The sequence below is a fragment of the Rhipicephalus microplus genome, chromosome 2 (assembly GCF_043290135.1).
Source record: "Rhipicephalus microplus isolate Deutch F79 chromosome 2, USDA_Rmic, whole genome shotgun sequence".
In the NCBI taxonomy this organism is placed as follows: domain Eukaryota; kingdom Metazoa; phylum Arthropoda; class Arachnida; order Ixodida; family Ixodidae; genus Rhipicephalus; species Rhipicephalus microplus.
Window position 1 is genome coordinate 199507681 of NC_134701.1, and position 12616 is coordinate 199520296.

Sequence of the window (12616 nt, forward strand, 5' to 3'; positions counted from 1 at the left end):
CAAAGGCTCAATCGTGAGAGCTCTGCACATGTGTGCTTGTGGTGTAGTGGTTATCACATCCACTTAATACGCGGAAGGCGCCAGGTTCGATCTCTGGCAGGCACAAGAGCACTTCCTTTTTACAGTTTCAATATACGTCATTGAACAAAGGTTCATTCGTGAGAGCTCTGCACAGCCGTGCTTGTGGTGTAGCGGTTATCACATCCGCCTAACACGCGGAAGGCTCAAGTTCGATCCCTGGCAGGCACAAGAGCACTTCTTTTTTACAGTTTCAATATACGTCATTGAACAAAGACTCAATAGTGAGAGCTCTGCACAGCTGTGCTTGTGGTGTAGTGGTTATCACATCCGCTTCACACGCGGAAGGTCCCAGGTTGAATCCCTGGCAGGCACAAGAGCATTTCTTTTTTTAATTTCAATATACGTCATTGAACAAAGACTCATTCATGAGAGCTCTGCACAGCTGTGCTTGAGGTGTAGTGGTTATCACATCCGCCTTACACGCGGAAGGCCCCAGGTTCGATCCCTGGCAGGCACAAGAGCACTTCTCTTTTACAGTTTCAATATACGTCATTGCACAAAGGCTCATTCGTGAGACCTCTGCACAGCTGTGCTTGTGGTGTAGCGGTTATCACATCCGCCTAACACGCAGAAGGCACAGGTTCGATCCCTGGCAGGCACAAGAGCACTTCTTTTTTTACAGTTTCAATATACGTCATTGAACAAAGACTCAATCGTGAAAGCTCTGCACAGCTGTGCTTGTGGTGTAGTGGTTATCACATCCGCCTAACACGCGAAAGGCCCCAGGTTCGATCCCTGGCAGGCACAAGAGCGTTTCTTTCTTTACAGTTTCAATATACTTCATTGAACAAAGACTCGTTCGTGTCACTTTGCGCAGCTGTGCTTGTGGTGTAGCGGTTATCACATCCGCCTAACACGCGGAAGGCCCCAGGTTCGATACCTGGCAGACACAAGAGCATTTCTTTACTTAGTTTCAATATACGTGATTGAACAAAGACTCATTCATGAGAGCTCTGCACAGCTCTGTTTGTGGTGTAGTGGTTATCACATGCACTTTACACGCGGAAGGCCCCAGGTCCGATCTCTGGCAGGCACTAGAGCACTTCTTTTTTACAGTTTCAATATACGTCATTGAACAAAGACTCATTCGTGAGAGCTCTGCACAGCTGTGCTTGTGGTGTAGTGGTTATCACATCCGCTTTACGCGCGGAAGGCACCAGGTTGGATCCCTGGCAGGAACGAGAGCATTTCTTTTTTTACAGTTTCAATATACGTCTTTGAACAAAGACTCATTCGTGAGAGCTCTGCACATGTGTGCTTGTGGTGTAGTGGTTATCACGTCCGCCTTACACCCGGAAGGCGCCAGGTTCGATCTCTGGCAGGCAGAAGAGCACTTCTCTTTTACAGTTTCAATATACGTCATTGCACAAAGGCTCATTCGTGAGACCTCTGCACAGCTGTGCTTGTGGTGTAGCGGTGATCACATCCGCCTAACACGCAGAAGGCACAGGTTCGATCCCTGGCAAGCACAAGAGCACTTCTTTTTTACAGTTTCAATATACGTCATTGAACAAAGGCTGATTCGTGAGAGCTCTGCACAGCTGTGCTTGTGGTGTAGCGGTTATCACATCCGCCTAACACGCGGAAGGCCTCAGGTTGGATCCCTGACAGGCACAAGAGCACTTTTTTTACAGTTTCATTATACGTAATTGAACAAAGGCTCATTCGTGAGAGCTCTATACAGCCGTGCTTGTGGTGTAGTGGTTATCACATCCGCTTCACACGCGGAAGGCCCCAGGTTTGATTCCTGTAGGCACAGGAGCATTTATTTTTTAATTTCAATATACGTCATTGAACAAAGACTCATTCATGAGAGCTCTGCACAGCTGTGCTTGTGGTGTAGTGGTTATCACATCCGCCTTACACGCGGAAGGCCCCAGGTTCGATCCCTGGCATGCACAAGAGCACTTCTTTATTACAGTTTCAATATACGTCATTGAACAAAGGCTCATTCGTGAGACCTCTGCACAGCTGTGCTTGTGGTGTAGCGGTTGTCACATCCGCCTAACACGCGGAAAGCTCCAAGTTCGATCCCTGGCAGGGACAAGAGCACTTCTTTTTTTTACAGTTTCAATATACTTCATTGAACAAAGACTCCTTCGTGTCACTTTGCGCAGCTGTGCTTGTGGTGTAGCGGTTATCACGTCCGCCTAACACGCGGAAGGCCCCAGGTTCGATACCTGGCAGACACAAGAGCATTTCTTTATTTAGTTTCAATATACGTCATTGAACAAAGACTCATTCATGAGAGCTCTGCACAGCTGTGTTTGTGGTGTAGTGGTTATCACATGCGCTTAACACGCGGAAGGCCCCAGGTCCGATCTCTGGCAGGCACTAGAGCACATCTTTTTTACAGTTTCAATATACGTCATTGAACAAAGACTCATTCGTGAGAGCTCTGCACAGCTGTGCTTGTGGTGTAGTGGTTATCACATCCGCTTTACGCGCGGAAGGCACCAGGTTAGATCCCTGGCAGGAACGAGAGCATTTCTTTTTTTACAGTTTCAATATACGTCTTTGAACAAAGACTCATTCGTGAGAGCTCTGCACAGCTGTGCTTGTGGTGTAGTGGTTATCACATCCGCCTTACACGCGGAAGGCCCCAGGTTCGATCCCTGGCAAGCACAAGAGCACTTCTTTTTTACAGTTTAAATATACGTCATTGAACAAAGGCTCATTTGTGAGAGCTCTGCACAGCTGTGCTTGTGGTGTAGTGGTTATCACATCCGCTTAACACGTGGAAGGCCCCAGGTTCGATCCCTGGCAGGCACAAGAGCATTTTTTTAGTTTCAATATACGTAATTGAACAAAGGCTCATTCGTGAGGGCTGTGCACAGCTGCGCTTGTGGTGTAGTGGTTATTACATCCGCCTAACACGCGGAAGGCCCCAGGTTCGATCCCTGGCAGGCACAAGAGCATTTCTTTTTTTAGTTTCAATATACGTCATTGAACAAAGACTCATTCATGAGAGCTCTGCACAGCTGTGTTTGTGGTGTAGTGGTTATCACATGCGCTTAACACGCGGAAGGCCCCAGGTCCGATCTCTGGGAGGCACTAGAGCACTTCTTTTTTACAGTTTCAATATACGTCATTGACAAAGGCTCATTCGTGAGAGCTCTGCACATGTGTGCTTGTGGTGTAGTGGTTATCACATCCGCCTTACACGCGGCAGGCGCCAGGTTCGATCTCTGGCAGGCACAAGAGCGCTTCTCTTTTACAGTTTCAATATACGTCATTGCACAAAGGCTCATTCGTGAGACCTCTGCACAGCTGTGCTTGTGGTGTAGCGGTTATCACATCCGCCTAACACGCAGAAGGCACAGGTTCGATCCCTGGCAGGCACAAGAGCGCTTCTTTTTTTACAGTTTCAATATACGTCATTGAACAAAGACTCAATCGTGAGAGCTCTGCACAGCTGTGCTTGTGGTGTAGTGGTTATCACATCCGCCTAACACGCGGAAGGCCCCAGGTTCGATCCCTGGCAGGTACAAGAGCGTTTCTTTTTTTAGTTTCAATATACGTCATTGAACAAAGACTCATTCATGAGAGTTCTGCACAGCTGTGCTTGTGGTGTAGTGGTTATCACATCCGCTTCACACGCGGAAGGCCCCAGGTTCGATTCCTGTAGGCACAGGAGCATTTATTTTTTAATTTCAATATACGTCATTGAACAAAGACTCATTCATGAGAGCTCTCCACAGCTGTGCTTGTGGTGTAGTGGTTATCACATCCGCCTTACACGCGGAAGGCGCCAGGTTCGATCCCTGGCAAGCACAAGAGCACTTCTTTTTTACAGTTTCAATATACGTCATTGAACAAAGGCTGATTCGTGAGAGCTCTGCACAGCCGTGCTTGTGGTGTAGTGGTTATCACATCCGCCTAACACGCGGAAGGCACCAGGTTCGATCCCTGGCAGGCACAAGAGCATTTCTTTTTTTTAGTTTCAATATACGTCATTGAACAAAGGCTCAATCGTGAGAGCTCTGCACATGTGTGCTTGTGGTGTAGTGGTTATCACATCCACTTAATACGCGGAAGGCGCCAGGTTCGATCTCTGGCAGGCACAAGAGCACTTCCTTTTTACAGTTTCAATATACGTCATTGAACAAAGGTTCATTCGTGAGAGCTCTGCACAGCCGTGCTTGTGGTGTAGCGGTTATCACATCCGCCTAACACGCGGAAGGCTCAGGTTCGATCCCTGGCAGGCACAAGGGCACTTCTTTTTTTACAGTTTCAATATACGTCATTGAACAAAGACTCAATAGTGAGAGCTCTGCACAGCTGTGCTTGTGGTGTAGTGGTTATCACATCCGCTTCACACGCGGAAGGCCCCAGGTTCGATCCCTGGCACGCACAAGAGCACTTCTCTTTTACAGTTTCAATATACGTCATTGCACAAAGACTCATTCGTGAGACCTCTGCACAGCTGTGCTTGTGGTGTAGAGGTTATCACATCCGCCTAACACGCAGAAGGCACAGGTTCGATCCCTGGCAGGCACAAGAGCACTTCTTTTTTTACAGTTTCAATATACGTCATTGAACAAAGACTCAATCGTGAAAGCTCTGCACAGCTGTGCTTGTGGTGTAGTGGTTATCACATCCGCCTAACACGCGGAAGGCCCCAGGTTCGATCCCTGGCAGGCACAAGAGCGTTTCTTTCTTTACAGTTTCAATATACTTCATTGAACAAAGACTCCTTCGTGTCACTTTGCGCAGCTGTGCTTGTGGTGTAGCGGTTATCACATCCGCCTAACACGCGGAAGGCCCCAGGTTCGATACCTGGCAGACACAAGGGCATTTCTTTACTTAGTTTCAATATACGTTATTGAACAAAGACTCATTCATGAGAGCTCTGCACAGCTCTGTTTGTGGTGTAGTGGTTATCACATGCACTTTACACGCGGAAGGCCCCAGGTCCGATCTCTGGCAGGCACTAGAGCACTTCTTTTTTACAGTTTCAATATACGTCATTGAACAAAGACTCATTCGTGAGAGCTCTGCACAGCTGTGCTTGTGGTGTAGTGGTTATCACATCCGCTTTACGCGCGGAAGGCACCAGGTTGGATCCCTGGCAGGAACGAGAGCATTTCTTTTTTTACAGTTTCAATATACGTCTTTGAACAAAGACTCATTCGTGAGAGCTCTGCACAGCTGTGCTTGTGGTGTAGTGGTTATCACATCCGCCTTACACGCGGAAGGCCCCAGGTTCGATCCCTGGCAGGCACAAGAGCACTTATTTTTTACAGTTTAAATATACGTCATTGAACAAAGGCTCATTTGTGAGAGCTCTGCACAGCTGTGCTTGTGGTGTAGTGTTTATCACATCCACTTAACACGCGCAAGGCCCCAGGTTCGATCCCTGGCAAGCACAAGAGCACTTCTTTTTTACAGTTTCAATATACGTCATTGAACAAAGGCTGATTCGTGAGAGCTCTGCACAGCTGTGCTTGTGGTGTAGCCGTTATCACATCCGCCTAACACGCGGAAGGCCTTAGGTTCGATCCCTGATAGGCACAAGAGCACTTCTTTTTTACAGTTTCAATATACGTAATTGAACAAAGGCTCATTCGTGAGAGCTCTGCACATGTGTGCTTGTGGTGTAGTGGTTATCACATCCGCCTTACACCCGGAAGGCGCCAGGTTCGATCTCTGGCAGGCAGAAGAGCACTTCTCTTTTACAGTTTCAATATACGTCATTGCACAAAGGCTCATTCGTGAGACCTCTGCACAGCTGTGCTTGTGGTGTAGCGGTGATCACATCCGCCTAACACGCAGAAGGCACAGGTTCGATCCCTGGCAAGCACAAGAGCACTTCTTTTTTACAGTTTCAATATACGTCATTGAACAAAGGCTGATTCGTGAGAGCTCTGCACAGCTGTGCTTGTGGTGTAGCGGTTATCACATCCGCCTAACACGCGGAAGGCCTCAGGTTGGATCCCTGACAGGCACAAGAGCACTTTTTTTACAGTTTCAATATACGTAATTGAACAAAGGCTCATTCGTGAGAGCTCTATACAGCCGTGCTTGTGGTGTAGTGGTTATCACATCCGCTTCACACGCGGAAGGCCCCAGGTTTGATTCCTGTAGGCACAGGAGCATTTATTTTTTAATTTCAATATACGTCATTGAACAAAGACTCATTCAGGAGAGCTCTGCACAGCTGTGCTTGTGGTGTAGTGGTTATCACATCCGCCTTACACGCGGAAGGCCCCAGGTTCGATCCCTGGCATGCACAAGAGCACTTCTTTATTACAGTTTCAATATACGTCATTGAACAAAGGCTCATTCGTGAGACCTCTGCACAGCTGTGCTTGTGGTGTAGCGGTTGTCACATCCGCCTAACACGCGGAAGGCCCCAAGTTCGATCCCTGGCAGGGACAAGAGCACTTCTTTTTTTACAGTTTCAATATACTTCATTGAACAAAGACTCCTTCGTGTCACTTTGCGCAGCTGTGCTTGTGGTGTAGCGGTTATCACGTCCGCCTAACACGCGGAAGGCCCCAGGTTCGATACCTGGCAGACACAAGAGCATTTCTTTATTTAGTTTCAATATACGTCATTGAACAAAGACTCATTCATGAGAGCTCTGCACAGCTGTGTTTGTGGTGTAGTGGTTATCACATGCGCTTAACACGCGGAAGGCCCCAGGTCCGATCTCTGGCAGGCACTAGAGCACATCTTTTTTACAGTTTCAATATACGTCATTGAACAAAGACTCATTCGTGAGAGCTCTGCACAGCTGTGCTTGTGGTGTAGTGGTTATCACATCCGCTTTACGCGCGGAAGGCACCAGGTTAGATCCCTGGCAGAAACGAGAGCATTTCTTTTTTTACAGTTTCAATATACGTCTTTGAACAAAGACTCATTCGTGAGAGCTCAGCACAGCTGTGCTTGTGGTGTAGTGGTTATCACATCCGCCTTACACGCGGAAGGCCCCAGGTTCGATCCCTGGCAAGCACAAGAGCACTTCTTTTTTACAGTTTAAATATACGTCATTGAACAAAGGCTCATTTGTGAGAGCTCTGCACAGCTGTGCTTGTGGTGTAGTGGTTATCACATCCGCTTAACACGTGGAAGGCCCCAGGTTCGATCCCTGGCAGGCACAAGAGCATTTTTTTAGTTTCATTATACGTAATTGAACAAAGGCTCATTCGTGAGGGCTGTGCACAGCTGCGCTTGTGGTGTAGTGGTTATTACATCCGCCTAACACGCGGAAGGCCCCAGGTTCGATCCCTGGCAGGCACAAGAGCATTTCTTTTTTTAGTTTCAATATACGTCATTGAACAAAGACTCATTCATGAGAGCTCTGCACAGCTGTGTTTGTGGTGTAGTGGTTATCACATGCGCTTAACACGCGGAAGGCCCCAGGTCCGATCTCTGGGAGGCACTAGAGCACTTCTTTTTTACAGTTTCAATATACGTCATTGAACAAAGGCTCATTCGTGAGAGCTCTGCACATGTGTGCTTGTGGTGTAGTGGTTATCACATCCGCCTTACACGCGGAAGGCGCCAGGTTCGATCTCTGGCAGGCACAAGAGCTCTTCTCTTTTACAGTTTCAATATACGTCATTGCACAAAGGCTCATTCGTGAGACCTCTGCGCAGCTGTGCTTGTGGTGTAGCGGTTATCACATCCGCCTAACACGCAGAAGGCACAGGTTCGATCCCTGGCAGGCACAAGAGCACTTCTTTTTTACAGTTTCAATATACGTCATTGAACAAAGGCTGATTCGTGAGAGCTCTGCACAGCCGTGCTTGTGGTGTAGTGGTTATCAGATCCGCCTAACACGCGGAAGGCACCAGGTTCGATCCTTGGCAGGCACAAGAGCATTTCTTTTTTTAGTTTCAATATACGTCATTGAACAAAGGCTCAATCGTGAGAGCTCTGCACATGTGTGCTTGTGGTGTAGTGGTTATCACATCCACTTAATACGCGGAAGGCGCCAGGTTCGATCTCTGGCAGGCACAAGAGCACTTCCTTTTTACAGTTTCAATATACGTCATTGAACAAAGGTTCATTCGTGAGAGCTCTGCACAGCCGTGCTTGTGGTGTAGCGGTTATCACATCCGCCTAACACGCGGAAGGCCCCAGGTTCGATCCCTGGCAGGCACAAAAGCACTTCTTTTTTACAGTTTCAATATACGTCATTGAACAAAGACTCAATAGTGAGAGCTCTGCACAGCTGTGCTTGTGGTGTAGTGGTTATCACATCCGCTTCACACGCGGAAGGCCCCAGGTTCAATCCCTGGCAGGCACAAGAGCATTTCTTTTTTTAATTTCAATATACGTCATTGAACAAAGACTCATTCATGAGAGCTCTGCACAGCTGTGCTTGAGGTGTAGTGGTTATCACATCCGCCATACACGCGGAAGGCCCCAGGTTCGATCCCTGGCAGGCACAAGAGCACTTTTCTTTTACAGTTTCAATATACGTCATTGCACAAAGGCTCATTCGTGAGACCTCTGCACAGCTGTGCTTGTGGTGTAGCGGTTATCACATCTGCCTAACACGCAGAAGGCACAGGTTCGATCCCTGGCAGGCACAAGAGCACTTCTTTTTTTACAGTTTCAATATACGTCATTGAACAAAGACTCAATCGTGAAAGCGCTGCACAGCTGTGCTTGTGGTGTAGTGGTTATCACATCCGCCTAACACGCGGAAGGCCCCAGGTTCGATCCCTGGCAGGCACAAGAGCGTTTCTTTCTTTACAGTTTCAATATACTTCATTGAACAAAGACTCGTTCGTGTCACTTTGCGCAGCTGTGCTTGTGGTGTAGCGGTTATCACATCCGCCTAACACGCGGAAGGCCCCAGGTTCGATACCTGGCAGACACAAGAGCATTTCTTTACTTAGTTTCAATATACGTCATTGAACAAAGACTCATTCATGAGAGCTCTGCACAGCTGTGTTTGTGGTGTAGTGGTTATCACATGCACTTTACACGCGGAAGGCCCCAGGTCCGATCTCTGGCAGGCACTAGAGCACTTCGTTTTTACAGTTTCAATATACGTCATTGTACAAAGACTCATTCGTGAGAGCTCTGCACAGCTGTGCTTGTGGTGTAGTAGTTATCACATCCGCTTTACGCGCGGAAGGCACCAGGTTGGATCCCTGGCAGGAACGAGAGCATTTCTTTCTTTACAGTTTCAATATACGTCTTTGAACAAAGACTCATTCGTGAGAGCTCTGCACAGCTGTGCTTGTGGTGTAGTGGTTATCACATTCGCCTTACACGCGGAAAGCCCCAGGTTCGATCCCTGGCAGGCAAAACAGCACTTATTTTTTATAGTTTAAATATACGTCATTGAACAAAGGCTCATTTGTGAGAGCTCTGCACAGCTGTGCTTGTGGTGTAGTGTTTATCACATCCACATAACACGCGCAAGGCCCCAGGTTCGATCCCTGGCAAGCACAAGAGCACTTATTTTTTACAGTTTCAATATACGTCATTGAACAAAGGCTGATTCGTGAGAGCTCTGCACAGCTGTGCTTGTGGTGTAGCCGTTATCACATCCGCCTAACACGCGGAAGGCCTTAGGTTCGATCCCTGACAGGCACAAGAGCACTTCTTTTTTATAGTTTCAATATACGTAATTGAACAAAGGCTCATTCGTGAGAGCTCTGCACATGTGTGCTTGTGGTGTAGTGGTTATCACATCCGCCTTACACCCGGAAGGCGCCAGGTTCGATCTCTGGCAGGCAGAAGAGCACTTCTCTTTTACAGTTTCAATATACGTCATTGCACAAAGGCTCATTCGTGAGACCTCTGCACAGCTGTGCTTGTGGTGTAGCGGTGATCACATCCGCCTAACACGCAGAAGGCACAGGTTCGATCCCTGGCAGGCACAAGAGCACTTCTTTTTTTGCAGTTTCAATATACGTCATTGAACAAAGACTCAATCGTGAGAGCTCTGCACAGCTGTGCTTGTGGTGTAGTGGTTATCACATCCGCCTAACACGCGGAAGGCCCCAGGTTCGATCCCTGGCAGGCACAAGAGCGTTTCTGTTTTTAGTTTCAATATACGTCATTGCACAAAGACTCATTCATGAGAGCTCTGCACAGCTGTGCTTGTGGTGTAGTGGTTATCACATCTGCTTCACACCCGGAAGGCCCCAGGTTCGATTCCTGTAGGCACAGGAGCATTTATTTTTTAATTTCAATATACGTCATTGAACAAAGACTCATTCATGAGAGCTCTGCACAGCTGTGCTTGTGGTGTAGTGGTTATCACATCCGCCTTACACGCGGAAGGCCCCAGGTTCGATCCCTGGCAAGCACAAGAGCACTTCTTTTTTACAGTTTCAATATACGTCATTGAACAAAGGCTGATTCGTGAGAGCTCTGCACAGCTGTGCTTGTGGTGTAGCGGTTATCACATCCGCCTAACACGCGGAAGGCCTCAGGTTGGATCCCTGACAGGCACAAGAGCACTTTTTTTACAGTTTCAATATACGTAATTGAACAAAGGCTCATTCGTGAGAGCTCTATACAGCCGTGCTTGTGGTGTAGTGGTTATCACATCCGCTTCACACGCGGAAGGCCCCAGGTTTGATTCCTGTAGGCACAGGAGCATTTATTTTTTAATTTCAATATACTTCATTTAACAAAGACTCCTTCGTGTCACTTTGCGCAGCTGTGCTTGTGGTGTAGCGGTTATCACGTCCGCCTAACACGCGGAAGGCCCCAGGTTCGATACCTGGCAGACACAAGAGCATTTCTTTATTTAGTTTCAATATACGTCATTGAACAAAGACTCATTCATGAGAGCTCTGCACAGCTGTGTTTGTGGTGTAGTGGTTATCACATGCGCTTAACACGCGGAAGGCCCCAGGTCCGATCTCTGGCAGGCACTAGAGCACATCTTTTTTACAGTTTCAATATACGTCATTGAACAAAGACTCATTCGTGAGAGCTCTGCACAGCTGTGCTTGTGGTGTAGTGGTTATCACATCCGCTTTACGCGCGGAAGGCACCAGGTTAGATCCCTGGCAGGAACGAGAGCATTTCTTTTTTTACAGTTTCAATATACGTCTTTGAACAAAGACTCATTCGTGAGAGCTCAGCACAGCTGTGCTTGTGGTGTAGTGGTTATCACATCCGCCTTACACGCGGAAGGCCCCAGGTTCGATCCCTGGCAAGCACAAGAGCACTTCTTTTTTACAGTTTAAATATACGTCATTGAACAAAGGCTCATTTGTGAGAGCTCTGCACAGCTGTGCTTGTGGTGTAGTGGTTATCACATCCGCTTAACACGTGGAAGGCCCCAGGTTCGATCCCTGGCAGGCACAAGAGCATTTTTTTAGTTTCAATATACGTAATTGAACAAAGGCTCATTCGTGAGGGCTGTGCACAGCTGCGCTTGTGGTTTAGTGGTTATTACATCCGCCTAACACGCGGAAGGCCCCAGGTTCGATCCCTGGCAGGCACAAGAGCATTTCTTTTTTTAGTTTCAATATACGTCATTGAACAAAGACTCATTCATGAGAGCTCTGCACAGCTGTGTTTGTGGTGTAGTGGTTATCACATGCGCTTAACACGCGGAAGGCCCCAGGTCCGATCTCTGGGAGGCACTAGAGCACTTATTTTTTACAGTTTCAATATACGTCATTGAACAAAGGCTCATTCGTGAGAGCTCTGCACATGTGTGCTTGTGGTGTAGTGGTTATCACATCCGCCTTACACGCGGGAGGCGCCAGGTTCGATCTCTGGCAGGCACAAAAGCACTTCTTTTTTACAGTTTCAATATACGTCATTGAACAAAGACTCAATAGTGAGAGCTCTGCACAGCTGTGCTTGTGGTGTAGTGGTTATCACATCCGCTTCACACGCGGAAGGCCCCAGGTTCAATCCCTGGCAGGCACAAGAGCATTTCTTTTTTTAATTTCAATATACGTCATTGAACAAAGACTCATTCATGAGAGCTCTGCACAGCTGTGCTTGAGGTGTAGTGGTTATCACATCCGCCTTACACGCGGAAGGCCCCAGGTTCGATCCCTGGCAGGCACAAGAGCACTTTTCTTTTACAGTTTCAATATACGTCATTGCACAAAGGCTCATTCGTGAGACCTCTGCACAGCTGTGCTTGTGGTGTAGCGGTTATCACATCCGCCTAACACGCAGAAGGCACAGGTTCGATCCCTGGCAGGCACAAGAGCACTTCTTTTTTTACAGTTTCAATATACGTCATTGAACAAAGACTCAATCGTGAAAGCGCTGCACAGCTGTGCTTGTGGTGTAGTGGTTATCACATCCGCCTAACACGCGGAAGGCCCCAGGTTCGATCCCTGGCAGGCACAAGAGCGTTTCTTTCTTTACAGTTTCAATATACTTCATTGAACAAAGACTCGTTCGTGTCACTTTGCGCAGCTGTGCTTGTGGTGTAGCGGTTATCACATCCGCCTAACACGCGGAAGGCCCCAGGTTCGATACCTGGCAGACACAAGAGCATTTCTTTACTTAGTTTCAATATACGTCATTGAACAAAGACTCATTCATGAGAGCTCTGCACAGCTGTGTTTGTGGTGTAGTGGTT

At 47.6% G+C, this 12616-nt stretch overlaps 63 non-coding genes across 63 annotated transcripts; all 63 read left to right on the forward strand.

Annotated features, from left to right (window-relative positions):
- The first annotated feature begins 32 nt into the window (after window positions 1-32).
- TRNAI-AAU (transfer RNA isoleucine (anticodon AAU)) lies at window positions 33-105 on the forward strand. The gene has a single exon. It is a non-coding gene; the product is annotated as a tRNA-Ile (tRNA).
- Window positions 106-177: 72 nt separating this feature from the next.
- Window positions 178-249, forward strand: TRNAV-AAC (transfer RNA valine (anticodon AAC)). Its single transcript has one exon. It is a non-coding gene; the product is annotated as a tRNA-Val (tRNA).
- A 72-nt stretch (window positions 250-321) lies between these two features.
- Window positions 322-394, forward strand: TRNAV-CAC (transfer RNA valine (anticodon CAC)). The gene has a single exon. It is a non-coding gene; the product is annotated as a tRNA-Val (tRNA).
- Window positions 395-465: 71 nt separating this feature from the next.
- Window positions 466-538, forward strand: TRNAV-UAC (transfer RNA valine (anticodon UAC)). Its single transcript has one exon. It is a non-coding gene; the product is annotated as a tRNA-Val (tRNA).
- A 72-nt stretch (window positions 539-610) lies between these two features.
- Window positions 611-682, forward strand: TRNAV-AAC (transfer RNA valine (anticodon AAC)). Its single transcript has one exon. It is a non-coding gene; the product is annotated as a tRNA-Val (tRNA).
- Window positions 683-755: 73 nt separating this feature from the next.
- Window positions 756-828, forward strand: TRNAV-AAC (transfer RNA valine (anticodon AAC)). Its single transcript has one exon. It is a non-coding gene; the product is annotated as a tRNA-Val (tRNA).
- Window positions 829-900: 72 nt separating this feature from the next.
- On the forward strand, window positions 901-973 carry TRNAV-AAC (transfer RNA valine (anticodon AAC)). Its single transcript has one exon. It is a non-coding gene; the product is annotated as a tRNA-Val (tRNA).
- A 507-nt stretch (window positions 974-1480) lies between these two features.
- TRNAV-AAC (transfer RNA valine (anticodon AAC)) lies at window positions 1481-1552 on the forward strand. The gene has a single exon. It is a non-coding gene; the product is annotated as a tRNA-Val (tRNA).
- A 72-nt stretch (window positions 1553-1624) lies between these two features.
- TRNAV-AAC (transfer RNA valine (anticodon AAC)) lies at window positions 1625-1697 on the forward strand. The gene has a single exon. It is a non-coding gene; the product is annotated as a tRNA-Val (tRNA).
- Window positions 1698-1909: 212 nt separating this feature from the next.
- On the forward strand, window positions 1910-1982 carry TRNAV-UAC (transfer RNA valine (anticodon UAC)). Its single transcript has one exon. It is a non-coding gene; the product is annotated as a tRNA-Val (tRNA).
- A 218-nt stretch (window positions 1983-2200) lies between these two features.
- Window positions 2201-2273, forward strand: TRNAV-AAC (transfer RNA valine (anticodon AAC)). The gene has a single exon. It is a non-coding gene; the product is annotated as a tRNA-Val (tRNA).
- A 216-nt stretch (window positions 2274-2489) lies between these two features.
- Window positions 2490-2562, forward strand: TRNAV-UAC (transfer RNA valine (anticodon UAC)). Its single transcript has one exon. It is a non-coding gene; the product is annotated as a tRNA-Val (tRNA).
- Window positions 2563-2635: 73 nt separating this feature from the next.
- On the forward strand, window positions 2636-2708 carry TRNAV-UAC (transfer RNA valine (anticodon UAC)). Its single transcript has one exon. It is a non-coding gene; the product is annotated as a tRNA-Val (tRNA).
- Window positions 2709-2780: 72 nt separating this feature from the next.
- TRNAV-AAC (transfer RNA valine (anticodon AAC)) lies at window positions 2781-2853 on the forward strand. Its single transcript has one exon. It is a non-coding gene; the product is annotated as a tRNA-Val (tRNA).
- A 67-nt stretch (window positions 2854-2920) lies between these two features.
- On the forward strand, window positions 2921-2993 carry TRNAV-AAC (transfer RNA valine (anticodon AAC)). The gene has a single exon. It is a non-coding gene; the product is annotated as a tRNA-Val (tRNA).
- A 215-nt stretch (window positions 2994-3208) lies between these two features.
- Window positions 3209-3281, forward strand: TRNAV-UAC (transfer RNA valine (anticodon UAC)). Its single transcript has one exon. It is a non-coding gene; the product is annotated as a tRNA-Val (tRNA).
- A 72-nt stretch (window positions 3282-3353) lies between these two features.
- Window positions 3354-3425, forward strand: TRNAV-AAC (transfer RNA valine (anticodon AAC)). Its single transcript has one exon. It is a non-coding gene; the product is annotated as a tRNA-Val (tRNA).
- Window positions 3426-3498: 73 nt separating this feature from the next.
- On the forward strand, window positions 3499-3571 carry TRNAV-AAC (transfer RNA valine (anticodon AAC)). Its single transcript has one exon. It is a non-coding gene; the product is annotated as a tRNA-Val (tRNA).
- Window positions 3572-3641: 70 nt separating this feature from the next.
- On the forward strand, window positions 3642-3715 carry TRNAV-CAC (transfer RNA valine (anticodon CAC)). The gene has a single exon. It is a non-coding gene; the product is annotated as a tRNA-Val (tRNA).
- Window positions 3716-3784: 69 nt separating this feature from the next.
- Window positions 3785-3857, forward strand: TRNAV-UAC (transfer RNA valine (anticodon UAC)). The gene has a single exon. It is a non-coding gene; the product is annotated as a tRNA-Val (tRNA).
- Window positions 3858-3929: 72 nt separating this feature from the next.
- On the forward strand, window positions 3930-4002 carry TRNAV-AAC (transfer RNA valine (anticodon AAC)). Its single transcript has one exon. It is a non-coding gene; the product is annotated as a tRNA-Val (tRNA).
- Window positions 4003-4074: 72 nt separating this feature from the next.
- TRNAI-AAU (transfer RNA isoleucine (anticodon AAU)) lies at window positions 4075-4147 on the forward strand. Its single transcript has one exon. It is a non-coding gene; the product is annotated as a tRNA-Ile (tRNA).
- A 72-nt stretch (window positions 4148-4219) lies between these two features.
- Window positions 4220-4291, forward strand: TRNAV-AAC (transfer RNA valine (anticodon AAC)). The gene has a single exon. It is a non-coding gene; the product is annotated as a tRNA-Val (tRNA).
- Window positions 4292-4364: 73 nt separating this feature from the next.
- On the forward strand, window positions 4365-4437 carry TRNAV-CAC (transfer RNA valine (anticodon CAC)). Its single transcript has one exon. It is a non-coding gene; the product is annotated as a tRNA-Val (tRNA).
- A 72-nt stretch (window positions 4438-4509) lies between these two features.
- TRNAV-AAC (transfer RNA valine (anticodon AAC)) lies at window positions 4510-4581 on the forward strand. Its single transcript has one exon. It is a non-coding gene; the product is annotated as a tRNA-Val (tRNA).
- Window positions 4582-4654: 73 nt separating this feature from the next.
- Window positions 4655-4727, forward strand: TRNAV-AAC (transfer RNA valine (anticodon AAC)). The gene has a single exon. It is a non-coding gene; the product is annotated as a tRNA-Val (tRNA).
- A 72-nt stretch (window positions 4728-4799) lies between these two features.
- Window positions 4800-4872, forward strand: TRNAV-AAC (transfer RNA valine (anticodon AAC)). The gene has a single exon. It is a non-coding gene; the product is annotated as a tRNA-Val (tRNA).
- A 362-nt stretch (window positions 4873-5234) lies between these two features.
- On the forward strand, window positions 5235-5307 carry TRNAV-UAC (transfer RNA valine (anticodon UAC)). The gene has a single exon. It is a non-coding gene; the product is annotated as a tRNA-Val (tRNA).
- A 217-nt stretch (window positions 5308-5524) lies between these two features.
- On the forward strand, window positions 5525-5597 carry TRNAV-AAC (transfer RNA valine (anticodon AAC)). Its single transcript has one exon. It is a non-coding gene; the product is annotated as a tRNA-Val (tRNA).
- A 217-nt stretch (window positions 5598-5814) lies between these two features.
- Window positions 5815-5886, forward strand: TRNAV-AAC (transfer RNA valine (anticodon AAC)). The gene has a single exon. It is a non-coding gene; the product is annotated as a tRNA-Val (tRNA).
- Window positions 5887-5958: 72 nt separating this feature from the next.
- TRNAV-AAC (transfer RNA valine (anticodon AAC)) lies at window positions 5959-6031 on the forward strand. Its single transcript has one exon. It is a non-coding gene; the product is annotated as a tRNA-Val (tRNA).
- Window positions 6032-6243: 212 nt separating this feature from the next.
- TRNAV-UAC (transfer RNA valine (anticodon UAC)) lies at window positions 6244-6316 on the forward strand. Its single transcript has one exon. It is a non-coding gene; the product is annotated as a tRNA-Val (tRNA).
- A 72-nt stretch (window positions 6317-6388) lies between these two features.
- TRNAV-AAC (transfer RNA valine (anticodon AAC)) lies at window positions 6389-6461 on the forward strand. The gene has a single exon. It is a non-coding gene; the product is annotated as a tRNA-Val (tRNA).
- Window positions 6462-6533: 72 nt separating this feature from the next.
- On the forward strand, window positions 6534-6606 carry TRNAV-AAC (transfer RNA valine (anticodon AAC)). Its single transcript has one exon. It is a non-coding gene; the product is annotated as a tRNA-Val (tRNA).
- A 362-nt stretch (window positions 6607-6968) lies between these two features.
- TRNAV-UAC (transfer RNA valine (anticodon UAC)) lies at window positions 6969-7041 on the forward strand. The gene has a single exon. It is a non-coding gene; the product is annotated as a tRNA-Val (tRNA).
- Window positions 7042-7113: 72 nt separating this feature from the next.
- On the forward strand, window positions 7114-7186 carry TRNAV-AAC (transfer RNA valine (anticodon AAC)). The gene has a single exon. It is a non-coding gene; the product is annotated as a tRNA-Val (tRNA).
- A 67-nt stretch (window positions 7187-7253) lies between these two features.
- TRNAV-AAC (transfer RNA valine (anticodon AAC)) lies at window positions 7254-7326 on the forward strand. Its single transcript has one exon. It is a non-coding gene; the product is annotated as a tRNA-Val (tRNA).
- Window positions 7327-7542: 216 nt separating this feature from the next.
- TRNAV-UAC (transfer RNA valine (anticodon UAC)) lies at window positions 7543-7615 on the forward strand. Its single transcript has one exon. It is a non-coding gene; the product is annotated as a tRNA-Val (tRNA).
- A 72-nt stretch (window positions 7616-7687) lies between these two features.
- TRNAV-AAC (transfer RNA valine (anticodon AAC)) lies at window positions 7688-7759 on the forward strand. The gene has a single exon. It is a non-coding gene; the product is annotated as a tRNA-Val (tRNA).
- Window positions 7760-7975: 216 nt separating this feature from the next.
- Window positions 7976-8048, forward strand: TRNAI-AAU (transfer RNA isoleucine (anticodon AAU)). Its single transcript has one exon. It is a non-coding gene; the product is annotated as a tRNA-Ile (tRNA).
- Window positions 8049-8120: 72 nt separating this feature from the next.
- Window positions 8121-8193, forward strand: TRNAV-AAC (transfer RNA valine (anticodon AAC)). Its single transcript has one exon. It is a non-coding gene; the product is annotated as a tRNA-Val (tRNA).
- Window positions 8194-8265: 72 nt separating this feature from the next.
- TRNAV-CAC (transfer RNA valine (anticodon CAC)) lies at window positions 8266-8338 on the forward strand. Its single transcript has one exon. It is a non-coding gene; the product is annotated as a tRNA-Val (tRNA).
- A 71-nt stretch (window positions 8339-8409) lies between these two features.
- Window positions 8410-8482, forward strand: TRNAV-UAC (transfer RNA valine (anticodon UAC)). The gene has a single exon. It is a non-coding gene; the product is annotated as a tRNA-Val (tRNA).
- A 72-nt stretch (window positions 8483-8554) lies between these two features.
- On the forward strand, window positions 8555-8626 carry TRNAV-AAC (transfer RNA valine (anticodon AAC)). Its single transcript has one exon. It is a non-coding gene; the product is annotated as a tRNA-Val (tRNA).
- A 73-nt stretch (window positions 8627-8699) lies between these two features.
- TRNAV-AAC (transfer RNA valine (anticodon AAC)) lies at window positions 8700-8772 on the forward strand. The gene has a single exon. It is a non-coding gene; the product is annotated as a tRNA-Val (tRNA).
- Window positions 8773-8844: 72 nt separating this feature from the next.
- Window positions 8845-8917, forward strand: TRNAV-AAC (transfer RNA valine (anticodon AAC)). Its single transcript has one exon. It is a non-coding gene; the product is annotated as a tRNA-Val (tRNA).
- A 362-nt stretch (window positions 8918-9279) lies between these two features.
- Window positions 9280-9355, forward strand: TRNAV-UAC (transfer RNA valine (anticodon UAC)). The gene has a single exon. It is a non-coding gene; the product is annotated as a tRNA-Val (tRNA).
- A 214-nt stretch (window positions 9356-9569) lies between these two features.
- Window positions 9570-9642, forward strand: TRNAV-AAC (transfer RNA valine (anticodon AAC)). Its single transcript has one exon. It is a non-coding gene; the product is annotated as a tRNA-Val (tRNA).
- Window positions 9643-9859: 217 nt separating this feature from the next.
- TRNAV-AAC (transfer RNA valine (anticodon AAC)) lies at window positions 9860-9931 on the forward strand. The gene has a single exon. It is a non-coding gene; the product is annotated as a tRNA-Val (tRNA).
- A 73-nt stretch (window positions 9932-10004) lies between these two features.
- On the forward strand, window positions 10005-10077 carry TRNAV-AAC (transfer RNA valine (anticodon AAC)). Its single transcript has one exon. It is a non-coding gene; the product is annotated as a tRNA-Val (tRNA).
- A 213-nt stretch (window positions 10078-10290) lies between these two features.
- TRNAV-UAC (transfer RNA valine (anticodon UAC)) lies at window positions 10291-10363 on the forward strand. The gene has a single exon. It is a non-coding gene; the product is annotated as a tRNA-Val (tRNA).
- Window positions 10364-10435: 72 nt separating this feature from the next.
- Window positions 10436-10508, forward strand: TRNAV-AAC (transfer RNA valine (anticodon AAC)). Its single transcript has one exon. It is a non-coding gene; the product is annotated as a tRNA-Val (tRNA).
- Window positions 10509-10719: 211 nt separating this feature from the next.
- On the forward strand, window positions 10720-10792 carry TRNAV-AAC (transfer RNA valine (anticodon AAC)). The gene has a single exon. It is a non-coding gene; the product is annotated as a tRNA-Val (tRNA).
- A 216-nt stretch (window positions 10793-11008) lies between these two features.
- On the forward strand, window positions 11009-11081 carry TRNAV-UAC (transfer RNA valine (anticodon UAC)). Its single transcript has one exon. It is a non-coding gene; the product is annotated as a tRNA-Val (tRNA).
- A 73-nt stretch (window positions 11082-11154) lies between these two features.
- On the forward strand, window positions 11155-11227 carry TRNAV-UAC (transfer RNA valine (anticodon UAC)). Its single transcript has one exon. It is a non-coding gene; the product is annotated as a tRNA-Val (tRNA).
- Window positions 11228-11299: 72 nt separating this feature from the next.
- Window positions 11300-11372, forward strand: TRNAV-AAC (transfer RNA valine (anticodon AAC)). Its single transcript has one exon. It is a non-coding gene; the product is annotated as a tRNA-Val (tRNA).
- Window positions 11373-11439: 67 nt separating this feature from the next.
- TRNAV-AAC (transfer RNA valine (anticodon AAC)) lies at window positions 11440-11512 on the forward strand. The gene has a single exon. It is a non-coding gene; the product is annotated as a tRNA-Val (tRNA).
- A 216-nt stretch (window positions 11513-11728) lies between these two features.
- TRNAV-UAC (transfer RNA valine (anticodon UAC)) lies at window positions 11729-11801 on the forward strand. The gene has a single exon. It is a non-coding gene; the product is annotated as a tRNA-Val (tRNA).
- A 72-nt stretch (window positions 11802-11873) lies between these two features.
- On the forward strand, window positions 11874-11946 carry TRNAV-CAC (transfer RNA valine (anticodon CAC)). The gene has a single exon. It is a non-coding gene; the product is annotated as a tRNA-Val (tRNA).
- Window positions 11947-12017: 71 nt separating this feature from the next.
- On the forward strand, window positions 12018-12090 carry TRNAV-UAC (transfer RNA valine (anticodon UAC)). Its single transcript has one exon. It is a non-coding gene; the product is annotated as a tRNA-Val (tRNA).
- Window positions 12091-12162: 72 nt separating this feature from the next.
- On the forward strand, window positions 12163-12234 carry TRNAV-AAC (transfer RNA valine (anticodon AAC)). The gene has a single exon. It is a non-coding gene; the product is annotated as a tRNA-Val (tRNA).
- Window positions 12235-12307: 73 nt separating this feature from the next.
- TRNAV-AAC (transfer RNA valine (anticodon AAC)) lies at window positions 12308-12380 on the forward strand. Its single transcript has one exon. It is a non-coding gene; the product is annotated as a tRNA-Val (tRNA).
- Window positions 12381-12452: 72 nt separating this feature from the next.
- On the forward strand, window positions 12453-12525 carry TRNAV-AAC (transfer RNA valine (anticodon AAC)). The gene has a single exon. It is a non-coding gene; the product is annotated as a tRNA-Val (tRNA).
- Window positions 12526-12616: the final 91 nt, after the last annotated feature.